Source organism: Mastigoproctus giganteus, chromosome 2, assembly GCF_048544385.1.
Source record: "Mastigoproctus giganteus isolate SK-2022 chromosome 2, ASM4854438v1, whole genome shotgun sequence".
Lineage (NCBI taxonomy): Eukaryota > Metazoa > Arthropoda > Arachnida > Uropygi > Thelyphonidae > Mastigoproctus > Mastigoproctus giganteus.
The window spans coordinates 178,778,591-178,795,705 of NC_143576.1; positions in this window are offsets into that span (position 1 = coordinate 178,778,591).

The window sequence follows — 17,115 nt, forward strand, 5'->3', positions numbered from 1 at the left end:
TTAAGGTTTCAATATTAACTTTGAATATGGTAAATATTAAGGCTTGAAAAGATTGGATTAGAAATAGGATGTTTATAAATGTGTGAATTAAATAGCAGTCAAAAGGAAAGAAGAAGTAACAGTAGTACAAAGAAGGTGAAGCGAAAGTAAAGAAATAAGTGGCCCATAGCAAGAAGGGAATAATTATTCGTAAACAAGTCAAAAAGGGGGTTTACAGTAAACCGCCTTTCTGGCTTGTTTGGCACCCTAGGAAGTATAGGATGAGGTCAGTATTGTGTCCCTCCGAAGTCTCCACCCTAGGCGGCTGCCTAGTTAGCCTAATGATAGCACCGGCCCTAGGTTTACTAGAACGGGAAACAATGGAATTATTAAATACAGGTAATTAAGAAGCTTTTTGATGTAAACCGCAGCTGGACGTATTCGAGACAGTGCTGTTATGATCAATAGGAGTTCTATAAATCGTCGTGCAATTCCAGAGTATCTTGTGTTCCGATAACTAATAAATTGTTAGTTATCGCACTGATAAAAGTTCAGTAGGCTTAAATATGTCTGTTGCTAGATCTGCTTTGTTTTTCGCAATTCTGTATGAAAACAAGTCCGCAGCGGTGATATCATGGTTTGGATGATGTTTTCATACATATCACTGGGTTGTTGTTGTTTTGGTTTTTTTTGGGAATATTGCCAGCTAAGGCCATATTTCTCCGTCTATGCTGCGGAAGGAGATTTTGATGGTATTTTCGGTACCTTCTATATTTCAAAACCCTTGTATGTTCTCTAATTCGTGCATCAGGTGTGTCACAGTTAAAACATTTGTTAAAAGAGAAAAACCCATTGGTATTCATTTAAGATATCTTCTCAGTGTTATAAAACCTGTTATTTTTTGTCATATATATATGACAAAAAATAACAGGTTATCTATCTTTTCACTACAGGTTGTATGAACTGCAGGCGTTATGTGAGTTACTTGATAATCATTTCACGCAAACAGGTAAGCTGGCATAGAATATATGCAGCACAGAATATATCTTCCATACACAACATAACACCAGCAGCTCAAACAAACTCGAGTAAAAAGAGAGATAATCATCGTAAAGAATATATGAGAAAAACACACTGAGAAGATACCGTAAATGAATACCAATGAGTTACTCTATTTTAACAAATGTTTTTACTGTGACACAGCTGATGCATGAATTAGAGAACAGACAAGCGTTTCCAAATTGTTCAAAGTTTCTTTCAGCAGCATCCAATGGTATATAAATATAGATGGGTAGACACCCGCAAATAAAGCTATTCATCGAGCCGGAATGAATTCGAAGCTGCCTTGCTTCTCCGTTCTCTTGTTGGCCTTCATCGATGGCATGCTGTGCGATCTGTGCAAAACTGTTTGTCACGTCTTGTGTACATTATGTCGAATGTATAGATTAAAATCGTTGTACTATAATAATAATAATAATAATAATAATAATATAAGCAGTCGTAACTTTCTTTTTATTCAGCCAAGCTTATGTTGTGTAGCCAATGGTTGAGTTTTTTCCATTAAGAGATATTTGAGTAAATCATTAAAAAAACAAATTATGACATTGGGGTCACCCGCAAATTAATTCATTTAACCATATATTTATTTTTTCTGTAAATTGCTTGTGTTCTCTAGTAGATTTGCCTGTTTTAGTGGACGAAAAAACAATAGTTTCTGAAAAAAAAAAAAAAAAAACGAAACGTTGCATATCTACGCCAGAGATCGGAAAGTCTATAGGTTTTTATTTATTTTTATTTTTTAATTTATTGTATTAGACGATCCCAGCCAGCTTTCCTGGCATTCCCGTCACTAATCACAGTACTGTACAGGTAAATACAGATTTACACCACTGATTCCTGCTCCATTACAGCATATTGAATTTCTGCGCTTGATGTACACGCACCATTATAAGACACACTGCAGTTCATATAAAATGAATTTGAATTCCCTGCCACGAAAAGTAGCTAGGGGGAAATGGCAGTCAGTGCATACAATTTCAATATAATGTCGAGTTGGAGAAAAATATATTTTTAATAAAACCGGGAAAGCTTAATTCCACACTCTGGAAGTATTCTGCAAAGTAAATCGCAATCAGACCGTGGAAGTATTCTCATAAGTAAATTGTAATCAGAAGATGAACACAGATTTGTTGCAAGTGCGTCATCTTCGTAAGCGTTAAAATATGCTTATTTAGACGTTGACGTTTCCAATGGATGTGTCGAGTACACAGACTTAAAAGACCAATAATGACCAGACGCTCAACGTGAAACACCTCTCCTCGTCGAGTACTTAGACTTGAAAGACCACTCAGGGAAGCAATTCACCAATACTCTGCCTTGAAAGAGCACTCAGTCATGAAATGGGGTTTAACTAGGGATAAACTGGACTATCTTTACTAGTCCACTTCAATCATTAGTGATTGTCTACCAGCCGCCAAAGCTCGAGCCTGCAGTACCAGGAACCGCATCACACAGCTGTCGTCCGCGGCACAAAGAATCGCCTTCCATTAATCTAAAGATCGCCAAGTGAAGCAGCTCACCTTAGGATATCGTGTTGTAGGATCTGGTGACATTCTGGAATTACAATTTCAATATGATTTAGCCGGAAGCTGAACTCTTGCATCAAGGATCATTCAAGAAATGTTGTAGGAGCTTTTCAAGGCATGGCGGAAATTGTATTCAATACGAAGGTGCATGTTTCATGTTTTAAGGGGGAAACAGTCACCTCCTACTGAAGAGGATGTTAGTTTACACATTACATGAGAATACAATAGCAGATGTGAGTTTGACACCAGTGTCATTTGTGGTTAAATAACTTCTTCCATTTTGGTCGCCGCAGGTGAGAGAAAAATTCTACATGCATCAGTTTCAGTCACGAAAACTTAGAATGGTACATCCGTTTCACTCATTAAAATTGGCTGTACCATGGAAGTACATTGGTAATTTTATCAACATTGATCTTGCTCCATTTGCAGAAGGCTCATCAATCTTGATAACGTGTACTTCAAAAATTAGGAAAGCACCCAGTCTGTATCTGTCTTCAGTAGAAGGGCCTCACATCCACTAGTCAACATTTACACACTGGGTGCTCCATCAATCAATTCCTCTCGTAGATCCGGATATTCATGGCGTCTATACAAAAGATGTACCCAGCCTTTTCTTTCTCCACAAGTACACAATAAACATGGAGAAATATCTTAATCATTTAATTTTCCAAAGAAGGACCCGTGTCTTGTAAGCGCGAACGATGAATATAGATTTGGTTTAAATGAAGTTAGCATAAACTTCGGAAACTGTTTGATGCCTGGAGGAGACTTTTTGTTTATTAAACCCTTGGTCAAGTTGTTCCCTCTGTTCTGCCATCGATCAATAAAAAGAGTCCACAATCGTTTCCTCTCCTCAGTATAACCATCGTCACAAAGAATTTAAATTAATACTATCGTATTGCTCTCTATGTCGCAGACAGAAACACATTGATTTGAATACTAAGACCAGATCTAGCTGCAGCCGTCCTTTATCTTCAATGCCTCATCCTCATTTGACAGTCCTAGAAGCTACACTAAGTTGTAACAACACTGTTGAATTGCAAATATGTTCTTAACATTTACCTTTTGCAACGCACACTCTAGCCATACGTGTGCACCCTTGTAATTGACAAGAAGATGCAGTCAAAAATAGATTCAATGCCTTGGCCTTTATCCCCCACTCCTTCCTATTTACACGGCCAGTCATACCAACAAATTAATGAATCTTCTCAGCGATGTACTTGATGTGTGAGACAAACCGCAATTGTCTATCTATCATAACTCCTCGGTATTTGATAGTTTTCACACACTGTAGATTCACTCCATCCACAGGCATTACCGATTTCTCGTAACAGACAGGTATCCTTTGAACAACAACACAGTTTTGCTCCTTTATACCAGTTATTCAGCTCCGAAATAATGAATTGTGATCGCTCCTCTAATGGGATCCTCGAGTCACCGTCCACCAGCAAACCTAAGTCATCAGCATACACAATCATAACAACGTTGTTTATATTGTCCAGTTTTAACCAATCATTTAGGACTAAATTCCACACTAATGGACTGGTGGCTGACCCTTGTGGCAGCCTCTTACAACTTTTTAATAAAACTGCAGATTTAACTGTAACTGTCCTCTCGCAGAAGTAATCTCTTATAACAAAGTATAGCAGTGATCTGCATTTCGCGTGACGCAATAGCACAAGAACACTGTGCAGTCAATGCCATCAAATGCCCCAGCGAAATCTTCAAAGATACCTATACAATATTTTGATCTGCATCGGTGTACGGATTCTAACAACTTTCTCAATGCATGACAAGTCCCTTTCCCTGATGTATCACTCCGTGGCTGAGTTAGTCGGTCTCAGGCGTAGTTGGCAAGTTTTTCGCCCCAAAAACTGGAGTTTTTTCGACCAGCAAACAGGAAAATCGACCAGAGATCACATGCAGTTTACATACAAAATAAATATACAGGTAGATGTAATCATTTACAAGGACACTAATAACATAATTTTTAATATTTTTTCCCCTGATATAAACCTGTATTGGTTTTCAGACCACTCGATTTCTTTAACAAACTTTATAATCCTACCTGCTAGCAATTGTTCATAAACCTTTCCGAGACAGTTCAATAATGCATTAGGACGATACGAAGCTTCTCCTTTTTCGGTTTCAATGGTGATTGCAGCAGAAGTTTCATGAGTGCTACCTTCCATGGTGATGGAAATACTCCATATCTAAGACATGCATTAAAACTGCTTAGCATGTTCTCTGGTATCAATTTCAGACTCCGTTTTGGGACCTCTCCCTCAATGAGGTCCATTCCTAGTCATTTATTGTTCTTGATTCTTTCTACTGCGGTTTCTAATTCGATCATCTGGAAGCTGCGCTTTACCACACTGACTCTGTAACTTTCATTAAGCAATTTCATTTCGAAGTAATTATTTCTACTGTCGTTTGTCTTCACGTTACTCATCAAATTATCAAAAATTAAACCTGCACTTTGTTTCAACGCCCGAGAAGTCCCATCACTGCCCAGAAATGAACATGTGATATGTCCCATTGGGTATTTAATTTTATTAGTACATAATTTGCAAATTAAAGCTCAAGTCTCACTGTTCCTACATATCGTGACAATTTCTTTCCACACATTAAATTGTTCTTTTGCGAACAGATGCATATATCTTCTTCTCAGTCCTCTGTTATTTTTATACCGTCTATACCACGAAGTATTTTTGGAACTCTAGTTTAAGCACAAAATTACTATTTGTCCTTTCACATATCCTAACAGGCGTTCCATGTAACCTAAGTGCGGTTAAATATCTGCACCATGCTGGAAGTATATCGACACTAAGTAAAATTTAACGTCCTCACTTTCAAGACAGATACATACAACATGAGAATCACAAAACAAAAGAAGTCGTGTCACCTCGAAGTATTGATTGAAAATAATGATTGCGACCCGATTATGCTTATTACACGACACAATTTCTGTAGACCCCGTGAAAGTTTTATCAGTTTTATCAAATAAGAGAGAATTCCGTGAATTTTTTATCAATTTCGTAAGGTTCCCGAATCAACCTGTTCGTGATTGCATGCTATTTTCAGCTCAGCTGCTACAGCTTTTGATCATTGTGCATTCAGCTGGATTATTTTTAAATTACTTTTATCATTAATCTGTTCGTTAGGATTGCTACATGTACCATTCCCATATTTACAGGAACCCCGATCTGAACTTCTTTGGCTACTGTTTTGTTTCATTCTCAATACCAGACATGTCCGTTCTTTCGACGATTAATTTCCATGCTCTTTAAAATTCTGGACATCACCCTCTAACTGAAATATATGCTTTATTTCCTCGATTAAAACAGTTCACACACGTAACTTGCTAATGAATATCCGGACAAGTGCGATATGTATGCCCTCTCTTTGCACAGTGGCTGCAAGGCGGATCTTGTCCCCTGCAAGTTTTGTAGTGTGGCCAAATGATTAGCATCTGGTGACTGAATGAAATGCCTTTAGCCGATCGGATATCATTCCTTTATAAACTCTACCCTGATTTATCAAATATTTATATATGCGACTGAACACTTCAATTATCCAGTTTCTACCAGTTTTTGTTTTTTTTTTATACTTCCAAAACGAAACAAAAGTTCTGGCTCTATATCTGTTGTCTCTACATTCATATAGCTCACGTTTCTGTCATATATATAATTCAAATGCTCCTTTTTGTTAATTCCTTCATCAACATCATAGATAGTTATTTTCTGACTCGGTGAATAAACTTCGAAAATGAAAAACCCAAACGCCGAAACCTTTCTTTTTTAATTTATCTCATCGACATTTTTTTCAGTCTCCAATTCCAGTATTATACCTCTTTCCACAATTTGTCGCACCATCCGACCCCTTCAGTCCTCAGAAGAAAATTTAGGCTGCCCTGGCTGCAACCCATAAGCCGAGAGAATTTACAATTCTCTCGGCTTATGGGTTGTAGAATTTACAATTCTCTCGGCTACAGCCGAGAGAATTTAGAATTTAGAGGAAAATGTAGGCTGCAGCCAGAGCAGCCTACATTTTCCTCTGAGGACTTTACAATAACGCTTAGCCAACAATTTTAAACTTTTTTTCGATAACATGAAAGAAATCACCTGATTTTTGGTTTTGACAAAATTGCATGTGAAGAAAACAAAAATGACAGTAGAACGTTTGTAGCACCTTATTTTTCATGTTATGGCTTCGTGCTATGTTTTTTTCTAAAAATTGTAAATTTGTATTTATCAAAATGTACTTGACTAAATGTGCTTGAAAAAGAAATGACGACCTCTAAACCTTCCAAAGGAATAAAAAAATAACATGTTTAAACTTTATAAACAGCTATTTGGATTTCAGTAAGCACTAAACCCACAAAACTGGAGGGAAAAATAGGAAATCGTAGTACTTGCAGTTATTGTTTTTCTTATGAGCGAAATGATCCTCCCTTATCAGAATCCAGAAATAATCACACATCCCTGTCGGATCCCATCGTGCTTAATACCTCTGCTCCATATTGTGGACATTTTGTGGAACGATCCCCCTGCTCGTCAGTGACAGATCCCAAGTTGTCCGAAAAGAAGTCTAGGGGTGAATGTAGGAAGTGTACCTTCAGCGACATTCGGCATCCTAAATTTGAGAGTTATGCAACAATTCTTCTACCAACTCTTTATAGTTGTCTACATTACATTTTTATTCCCTAAAAACCTGCTAACAACAGCTATGAAGGATTGCCTCGCAGCAAATTCAGTGGCGTTAAGTTTAGTTTCAAAGATTTCATCCTTTAAAAGCGAATAAATTGTGGGCCTACGAATATACCCTCCTTCAACTTTGCATCACTAATTATTGTAAATTGTCTTTTTAAGTACTCGAAAGCTTCGCTATTTCTATCAAGATCTTTTGCAAAATGTTTCATGAGATCAAACTTAATATGCTAAGGCGAGAGTAGCACCATTCCATGTTTCACTACAGGTGTGCCTTTGATGTTCAGTTTTCCGGGGGGCTGTTCTCTGATAGGCCATCCTTGACAATATAATGATGTTCTTTTTTTCTTTTTTTTTTAATGAAAACCCCAAATACGAGAGGTATTAGAAACTGTAGTACTTAATATTGTGGTGCCTCCGTAGCCAGGTGGGAAGGAGCAGCAGTCCGTAACAACGCTTCTTGATTAGACCGGGGTTCGAACCCGTCACCACCAAACACGGAGGATGCGGAAAGATCAGGGAATAACCACTGCATATCTCCTGAGCAATATGGCCTTAGTTGCTAATGCTCCTAAAAACCAAATAACAAAAAGAAAACTTAATACTGTGGAAGATATCAGTTGACATTATGCTTGAACTTCTGTGGACGTCAATTTTCAGAAATACGTATGAATGAAGTTTGTTTTAATAGATACAGTATTGTTATTAATTTCTTTTTTGTTTTATTTGCTTTGTTTTATGTTTTTTTGGATTTTTTGTTTTGTTTTGTATTGTTTAATTTTTTAGCACGGTCCGTGTTAGTCATTAACTGAGTGCTGTAATTCTATTTAATTTAATTTTTTTGTGTTTTATTTTATTATTATTATTTTTAAATTAAATTAAATTTAATTTTTTGTTCTTTTTATTTATTTGTTTATTTATTTCATTTTTCATTATTTATTATTTTTTAAATTATTTATTATATATTATTATTTATGTATTATATATTATTATTTATTTATTTATTTATTATTTGTTTTATTTTATTTATTTATTTTTAGTTTTATTTTTTTTTTGCCGGCTTTCAGGTTTGGTCAGCCTGGGAACGGGATTACTAGCACCCACCGGTTTTGCAATACATGTGGTGGGTGCGGGATTCTTAGTGCTAATTTTACAATGTTTTGTAAGTTGTCTTTAGCCCTTAAAATTATATTTTTGGGGTTAATTCGATTTGTAAGATCTAGTATTGTATATATACAGGGTGGCCATAAAAATTACATATTTAGAGCTCTCTGTAGCTCTAAGTAATAAACCGAATGCCACCAAATTATTAAGTAAGCTATTCAAGGCATGAAGTGAAGGATCCCGTGAAAACAATTACTTTGAAATCTGCCGATAGGGCATAATATGGCGCTGTAGAAGAGGAAAATGACAAAGTACCGAAAAATAAACAAGACAAACCTTAATGAAATTACAAATTTTTATTTGTTCCATTTGCAAAAAAGAAAGAAACTGAATTGCATAAAAGTTTTAAATCCAAACTAAACCTTCTGAAACCTGAAATTATCAAAAAAACGGTAGAGTACGCTCCGAACTTACTATTAAACCTATATAACCTCTGTCTCAAAGAAAGTACCTTACAGACTTCCTGGAAGATTGCAAACGTTAAACTCATCCTAAGGAATCCAACAAAGCTACCACACCTTCCGGACTCCTACCGGCCCATTGCACTTTTGACAGTTATCAGTAAGCTATTTGAACGACTACTCTACACACGGATCCAACATTACTATGATGAGGCAGGCCTGGCCTCAGAAAACCAATTCGGCTTCAGACGGGGAACATCCGCCGTGGACGCCTTAACTCACCTCCTGACCAAGGTAAACAGATGTAATACAAAGTACTTCCTAGTGATAGCCGTCCACTTCGCTGGGGCGTTCGACTTACTTTGATGGCCGAGCGTCCTGGCAAGGCTGCGCAAAGCCAACATGCCAGAAAACCTCTATAACACCATTAAAAGTTACATAAGCAACAGAACCATCAAAGTCACCGCCCCCTATGGCACACTCTCCAGGCATGTCCATCGGGACTGCCTTCAAGGTTCGGTCCTTGGCCCACTACTGTGGAATATTGTCTTGGACACCTTTCTTAACATCGATCTCCATGAAGTACAATCTCAGGCATTTGCGGACGATCTCATTCTGACGATACAGGCAAACTCAAGAGCCGCGTTAGAGGTCCTGGCAAATCGGGCCCTGACCACTTTCCAAGAATGGGCAAACCGAAATCAACTCAAAATATCCAACAAAAGCAAACTCCACCCTACTAAAGGGACGCCTTGATCTTAGGCGGCCTCCGCAAATAAAAATTGGGCAGGAATCAATCAAATTCTCCAACCAAATGAAATACCTAGGCGTGACATTGGACCAAAACCTGTCATTTCAGGACAACCTGAAAAATCTCCGTGAAAAAATAAGACGCTACGCAGCCAGGGTTTCCAGGGTCAAGTGTAAAGAATGGGGGTTGAAAAAGCGAGTCCTCCAACTGTTCTACAAAACTATCTTCACTCCGATCGTCACCTACGCATCCGGTGCATGGTTTCAAAAAACTACAACAGCAGTAAACAGACGTATCACAGACCAAATTCACAGATCTTTCCTCCTAACCATCACTCGCGCTTGCCGCACGGTGAGCACCCATGCCCTGCAAGTGCTCGCAGGCACTCTCCTGCTGGACTTAGAAATCATACAACACGGCCTACTGTACTACCTAGACAAAGGTACCTTACAGACTTTTCTGGAGTTCACTATTGACCTAATCAGCAACAGAAATGTGGAAAAGAAAGGATACAAACTCACCTGCAGCAGGCATGGCAGGAAATGTGGAGCAACTCTCAAAAGGGAGAGATCACAAAGAAGTTTCTATCCAATACTGAACAAAACTACCCAACCTCACCCAGCTGGTTCTCCCCAGGTCTAAAAGTAACGTACCTCTTAACTGGGCACAGAGCGATTAATGCCAAACTGTCTCTACTTGGGATCCAGGATGATCCAACTTGCACTTGCGGAGGGGCTGGAGAGCTGGCAGCACCTCATGTATGACTGCAGGCTCTATGAAGACCTACGTGCTGTTTTACTCACCAGATTTCCACTACTTACCACAGGGACAAGAACATCACCTCCTAGACACTAAGGAGGAGTGTCAAGCCTTCTAGGATTACGCACAGGCACTGTTCGCGAGGAGGAGAAACCAGATGGCCGCATCCCACGAACCATTACCATTATAACTAAAGAACATCTGTTCTTCAGCTCGCTTGGACTGGGACACCAGAAATGACCCACCCCCAATAATTAGAAAACTCAGGAAACAAACTATACCAAAATAGACTAACATGGACGGGGCCCATGTCCCATGAAAGACAAATGGAGGTGACTACCAAACTTAGACACCCCACCAGCTGGGTCTATGTAAACAAGACACACTCCTGAGAACTGGAAAGCTTAGGAAATAAACCACACTAAGGTAAAGGACTAATATGGACGGGACCCAGGGCCCAAGGATGACAACTCGGACATGACACCAGATTGGACACCACCAACAGGGTCATTGTATAGTTTTCCTGCAGACGCTTGTTGGCGATCGTACCGGGCTCCCTTGCCTGGTGCCTTTCCAACCCCTCCCCCTGCGCCGGTGGTGTGACGGTCTCTCCGGCGCCCCCTACTTTCTTCTGGTGAGGCATGGGTCTGCCTCACTGACTTCTGGGGTTTCCTGCACTATCATCCCCATATTTCTACTTAACCCCTCCCCCGGCCTTCAGCCTCCCACACAAAAACTTAATTATGTCAAAATTACCGTTCGCCCATTTTTTTCGGCCTTTATTATGCAAGCATTATCCCCCTCACCTAACGATCGTCAAAACCGACGATGATGGTTATATGTATCGCACTTATATGGCTGTCTGTACGTACGTGCATATAAAAGAGCGGTCGCGTTTTTTTTTTGTTTTTTTTTACCTAGCCACTGAAATCTCAGGAAATTAAGTGGCAGAACCTGCCAGAGTGACACTAAAACTACTGGGTGCGAAGGCGGGGCAACGTTGGGCCTCACCAGGGGTACAGCGGCTAAACGACCAGATGAACAACGGTACATGACACTACACATATGCAATATCCATACACTTTTAAACCTCTGACATTTCCAGCAAACTTGTACACCCAAAATGAAAGAAATTCGGAGATGGGGGAAACCCCTAGTGCCGTCTGACACTAAATACACCTTACACCTTAGCAATGGGAACTCAGTTTTGCTACAGTGTGACGTTAGACGAAATCCACATTCCGCAGTGAAATGGTATTTGGAAAATAAGATTATTCAAAGCAGTATCATCTCTACCTTAACAATTCCTAAGATGTCACGTCAAACGTCATGTCGTTACACTTCTGTAGCAGAAATTCCGGGTTATCCTTTATTGTGAGATGAAGCAGTGATTTATGTGAAGGGACCGCCAGAGGGTAGTTGCAAAACGCATATCTAGCAAGGTTAGGAGAAAACGTTCAACTACAATGTATTTTTAAACAGGTTCCACCTCTGGATAATGTGACCTGCAAAAGTTTCATGATGAATGAACTGTAGTAGTAGTAGTAGTAGTAGTAGTAGTGGCATATGATGCAAGAAAGCAAGTGTATGAGCTTATCAGCCAAAAAAAAAAAAAAAAAAAAAAAAAAAAAAAAATCACACCATTCCCTCCAAATGCCAGTCCAGTTCCTCCTTAAAATTTATTCAACCTATCAACTTCCACAACGACAGATGGAAGTTTGTACCAGCAATTAACACCCGCTGGCTAAAGGCAAATTAAGCCCCCTTAGGTTCGTAATCTGAACAAGTGGAAGGATCCCATCAGAATTCAACGTGCTCAACCCATTCAAGGCCTTATACACCTCAATCAGATCACCGCGCAGGTGCCTAGTCTCCAGCCACTGCAATTTGCAGAACTTAAGCCTCTCTTGGTAAGAGGATCCCTTCATTCCCCTCACCAATCTTGTTGCCCTTCTCTGTACACGCTCAAGTAAATCTACATCCTTCCTAAAATGAGGCCTCCAGACCTGTACGCATTACTCAAGGCGTGGCCTGACCATTGTCTTATACAGAGGGATAATCACCTCCTTTTCCCTGCTAGCAAAATTCCTATATATCATTGACAAAACCCCATGACCTGCCCTGGCAGCCTGTCTGCATTGCTCAGAAAACCATATCTGACTGCACAATTACTCCCAGGTCTTTTTCATTTTCTACCACCTTAAGTGTAGTACCACACAGTTGGTACGTTTCTCTGGGGTTACTTCTACCCATATGCAGTACTTTGCATTTGTCAAGGTTAAACTTCAGTTGCCACTTCTTAGCCCATCTGCCCAAATTATCTAGATCCTGTTGCAGTAGCACACTGCCATTACTGTCATTAACAACCCTGCCAACCTTTGTATCATCTGCAAACTTCGACATTAAGCCTGATACACCTTCATCATTATCAATGATAAATATACAAAACAACAGTGGACCTAACACCGAACCCTGTGGGACTCCACTAATAACATTAATCCATGAAGAGCAGCACCCATTAATTACCACCCTCTGTCTTCTCCCACTCAGCCATCCTTTTATCCATTGTAGCAACTTACCCTTAATACCATTCTGCTCCAATTTGTACAATAGTCTTCCATGCGTAACAGTGTCAAAAGCTTTCCTAAAATCCAAATATATGATATCAAAATTATTTTTTGCATCCAGTTCCTTTGTAACCACATCATAATATCCTATCAAATTTGTCCGACAAGACTTTCCCATAACAAACCCATGCTGTGTCTGAATTATTGCTGCAGTCTTCTCTAGATGATCCTGCAATGCATCTTTAACTAGTGACTCCATTATGTTACCAGGAACAGAAGTTAAAATAACTGTTAACAACCTATTTGGAAGTATGGGGCTACTGAGAGATAAACAGGACTCTTAAGATTGAGGCAGTTCAAGCAGAACAATTTGGGTTTTATGAATGTCATGTTTGGAACCCATGGGGGCATTTGAATTTAACAGTTCAATTAGAAAGAATTTGGTCTAAAGAAGCAATATACTTCACTTTAGAAATTCCAGCCATAGTTTTGGTCGCAATAACATTACGAGTCATGATGTGGAAAAATGAACAAGTACCGATATATCAACACAGGAATTTCAGAACAAACACACAACACCTATCAACTATATTATAGTGGAAATGACATTGATGATGAAAGTGTAACTAGCCTAGAGTGAAGAAAAGGAGAGTCTTTTTTCTCCCATTGTGACTTGGGAAAGGTTTTGTTCTTTGCAGGTGTAAATCCTGCCGCTTCATCAACGACCACAGCGTAATCTAGAACAGGTGAATATCCTGATCGTCTTGATCACCAAGCGGACTAATAAGACTTGATCTGGTTCTCTTTACTTGGCGTACCTGCATACTGTCCATTTATATGAGCTATTTCTTATTAGCATCTTCAAATAAACTGGAAAAAAATGAACTTCAGAAGTGTGACTACATCAGGAGTTTCATAATACAGATTATTGCTTGAAACTTTATCTTATGCAGTTCTTCAACATTAGCAATACTAGAAGCAGATGTTTTTCATCAGTTGTGATGTGTATCCTTCAACTTCGGTCATATGAATAAAAATCCAAACTGTGTGTGGAAGAATTCATCGTCCCAAGCAAAGGAGGAACATTCAAGTGAATAAGGACCTTTACGACTTTAGACAGTTTTGAAATACTCCCATTAATAATAATAAAGTTTTACGTAATGATGAAACCTTTGTTAAAATAAAATATTTGTGATTGTGAAATAGTTATCGAAATATTTATCTCTTGAAAGGTAAATTGATTGTTACTTATTGTTCAGTGTTATTTGTCATTAGTTGCATTTTGTAACCTTATGGTAAATTCTTTATACATGTAGATTGAAAAGAGCTTATACTAATACTTGTTTTTTATTACATGAATAATGAATCTTGCTTTGAGAAAAAAAATCGGAGGATGATATGTCTGTGCCAAACGAGGAAGTAACTTTTGAATCGAAAAGATTCGAAAGAGAACGATACTACGAACAGCCCAGCTAATTGTACCTACGAAACTGTGTTAATGCTTTTGCTTAGACAAACTATATAGTATGACATGACATGTATAGTATCTTATGTAGGACGGCACCTGAATGAAAACACATACTATATAATTCATTAAAATTTAATTAATTAAATAATAAATATTTGAATTATACAAATTAGTTTAACCGCTATCAGTGCCGGCCTTAGCAGATGCGGGACCCGAATGGAGGAAGCCGGCGGGGCCCCTTGAAAAATTCAACATTTTGAAATAATGAACAAACTAAAACTTAAATAATTATTTATTATTTTTATATTATTACAATTTGTTAACAATTGAACAGAAATGTTGATAAAAGGGCAAGAAAAATATCCTTCTGATTAGTTTTGTTTATATTATCAACATTAGGGCTTATACACCTCAATCAGATCACCTATTCTCTGATTTTTGGTCTCATGTTTGCCGTGGACGCTGTCTCTCTTGAGGATACTCTTCACCTTTCCAATCAATTTCTTACTTCTATTACCCTTTTGGTAGATTATTATTATTATTATTATTATTATTATTATCAGCCATATGGTGCAAGGAAGCCTGAGGCTTATGCTGTACCAGCAAAAAAAATTGTCTGAGTACCCTGAGAGAAAGAGAGTCAGAAGTGAAAGGAGTCACCAAGAAAGAGAAGAATGATGATATCCAGCTCAGGTCCCTAGGTGTGCCATCCCCATGCACACCAAATGGGAGCCCTGGGGTTTTTGTAGGTAAGGGTACGAACTTTTTAATACCCCTCGTATGTCTATCCTGAAGAGAAATTTTTTGAATTGTGTTGTCCGTGCGGTAGCACATTAGTCATAATCAGAGTCCCCCTTACACAGCAGTCGTAGTAGTAAGGTTTCAGCAGCATCAGCGACTATGTCTGTATTTCTTCCTATATACTGTCTATGAATTGCGTGTATTCTGTCGTTGATTTTCTGTTTACTGGAAAAAAACCCGTGTTTCCTAGAGAAAAATCCACGCTACCCTTATTTGGGACTGATTAACTCAGCCACGTTGTGAAAAAAGTCCATAAAAATTCTTAACGTCATCGACGGGAGTCGAACTGAGGTATTTTCCACCCAATGTAAAGTAAAGTGTTGAGGGTCTAGCAGCACCAGAGGTTATCCCCATCTGTGCGTTTATGTCACTGTTTGGGTATCGTACACTCGGTGAAGGACAGAGGTTTTTTAAAAAGTGTAATATGTGTGTTTGAGTGGTGTAGTGTTGTGGTGTGTCGTTCTGTTGTTTCTCTGGCCATTTAGCCGTTGGGTCCCTAGTGGTACGCCCCGTTGCTCACCCAGTGGAACGAGGGGGCAGGCCAGGCATTAGAGAGGGATCGTCCTACTCTGGCAGGGTCTGTCACCTAGTTTGTTAAGATTTCAGTGCCAGGTGCTAAAAAAACGTAAGGTAGGTAGTGGTTCGGGAATTGAGATGGAAGAAGGGTGGACGAAGGTAGAAGAATGGGGTCGATAGGTAAGGCCACCCCAGAAGTTCAGTGGAGCCAAGGCTCCATAAGGTGAAACAGGGATTGATAAAGGGGAAGAAAGGATACCACGCTAGGCAGTGTGGTATACATCGCCATTTGGCGTACGTTGGCAGCCGAGCTGCAGTTCATCCATCAGGTAGCCATGGTCCAGCTCGGTGAAAGATCAAGTGCTGTAACTGTCATTCTTGGAACAAGATGTCCAGTCGAGTGGAGATAAAAAAAAAAGTAAAGTGCAGCCATTATCAACCCACTGCAGGAGGGAAGCCTCCTCAACAATTCATGTTGAGGGAAATGGACCATAATCTACCACGCTGGTCCAGTGCGGGTTGGCAGATCAACCGTATTCAGCAGTTAGGGGCTTGAATCCCGGTCTACTCAAAGAGCGTGTGCTACTGCACTCCCGCTCCTGCCCACTCGGCTACGGAGTCAAATTCAAAGTGGTTGTTAAAATAGGTGCATGCAGATTTGCTGGGATAAAATCTACCAATTTAAAATAGTAATAATGCTTTCATTTTTTTATAATTTTTATCTTAATGATTTGTTACATGCCAGAGTTGATTTTTTTTTTTTTTTTTTTTTTTTTGACTGTCGCATCTACATGTGGACACAAACACATATACAAAGTCAAGGGGCCCATCATACATTTTGCATCGGGGTCCGCGTTAGCCCTCGGTTTTCTGGATATCAGAATAAGAAATAAAATACACATCTTACTGTTATTTTCAAATTTATTTATCCACAAAGAACGTGAATTCCTAATGATCATGATAAAAAAATTCAGACATAAATGGATTCTTCATGACAAACACAATATTCCGAAATATGTGCTAGCAGAGTATTGTTCTCTTCCCATTTCTATGCTCGTGACTAAGCTCTTATCCTGTTATTCTGCATGGTATTATTTCGATAAATATTTTAAAGTGACTGTGGATTATTTATATATTTCTCTTTTGTTTATCTTATAAATACCATTTAAAAATACCTTGAAAATATCTTTCAGAAGTAATGCCACCCTTGGTTCTCCTTTCATCATGTCTAAAACTTTTCAGATATGACAATTAATCAAGAAATATTATTCTTTGCTTATGTTTGTACATATTAAGCGCTATAGCAACTAAGGCAACTAATGCGCCAGTCAGTATGTCGTGTCAATGAATTGGATGTATTCTATAGTCGATTTAGTCAAATTCTGTGTTTGTCTGACGCAAAACCCATGCATCCG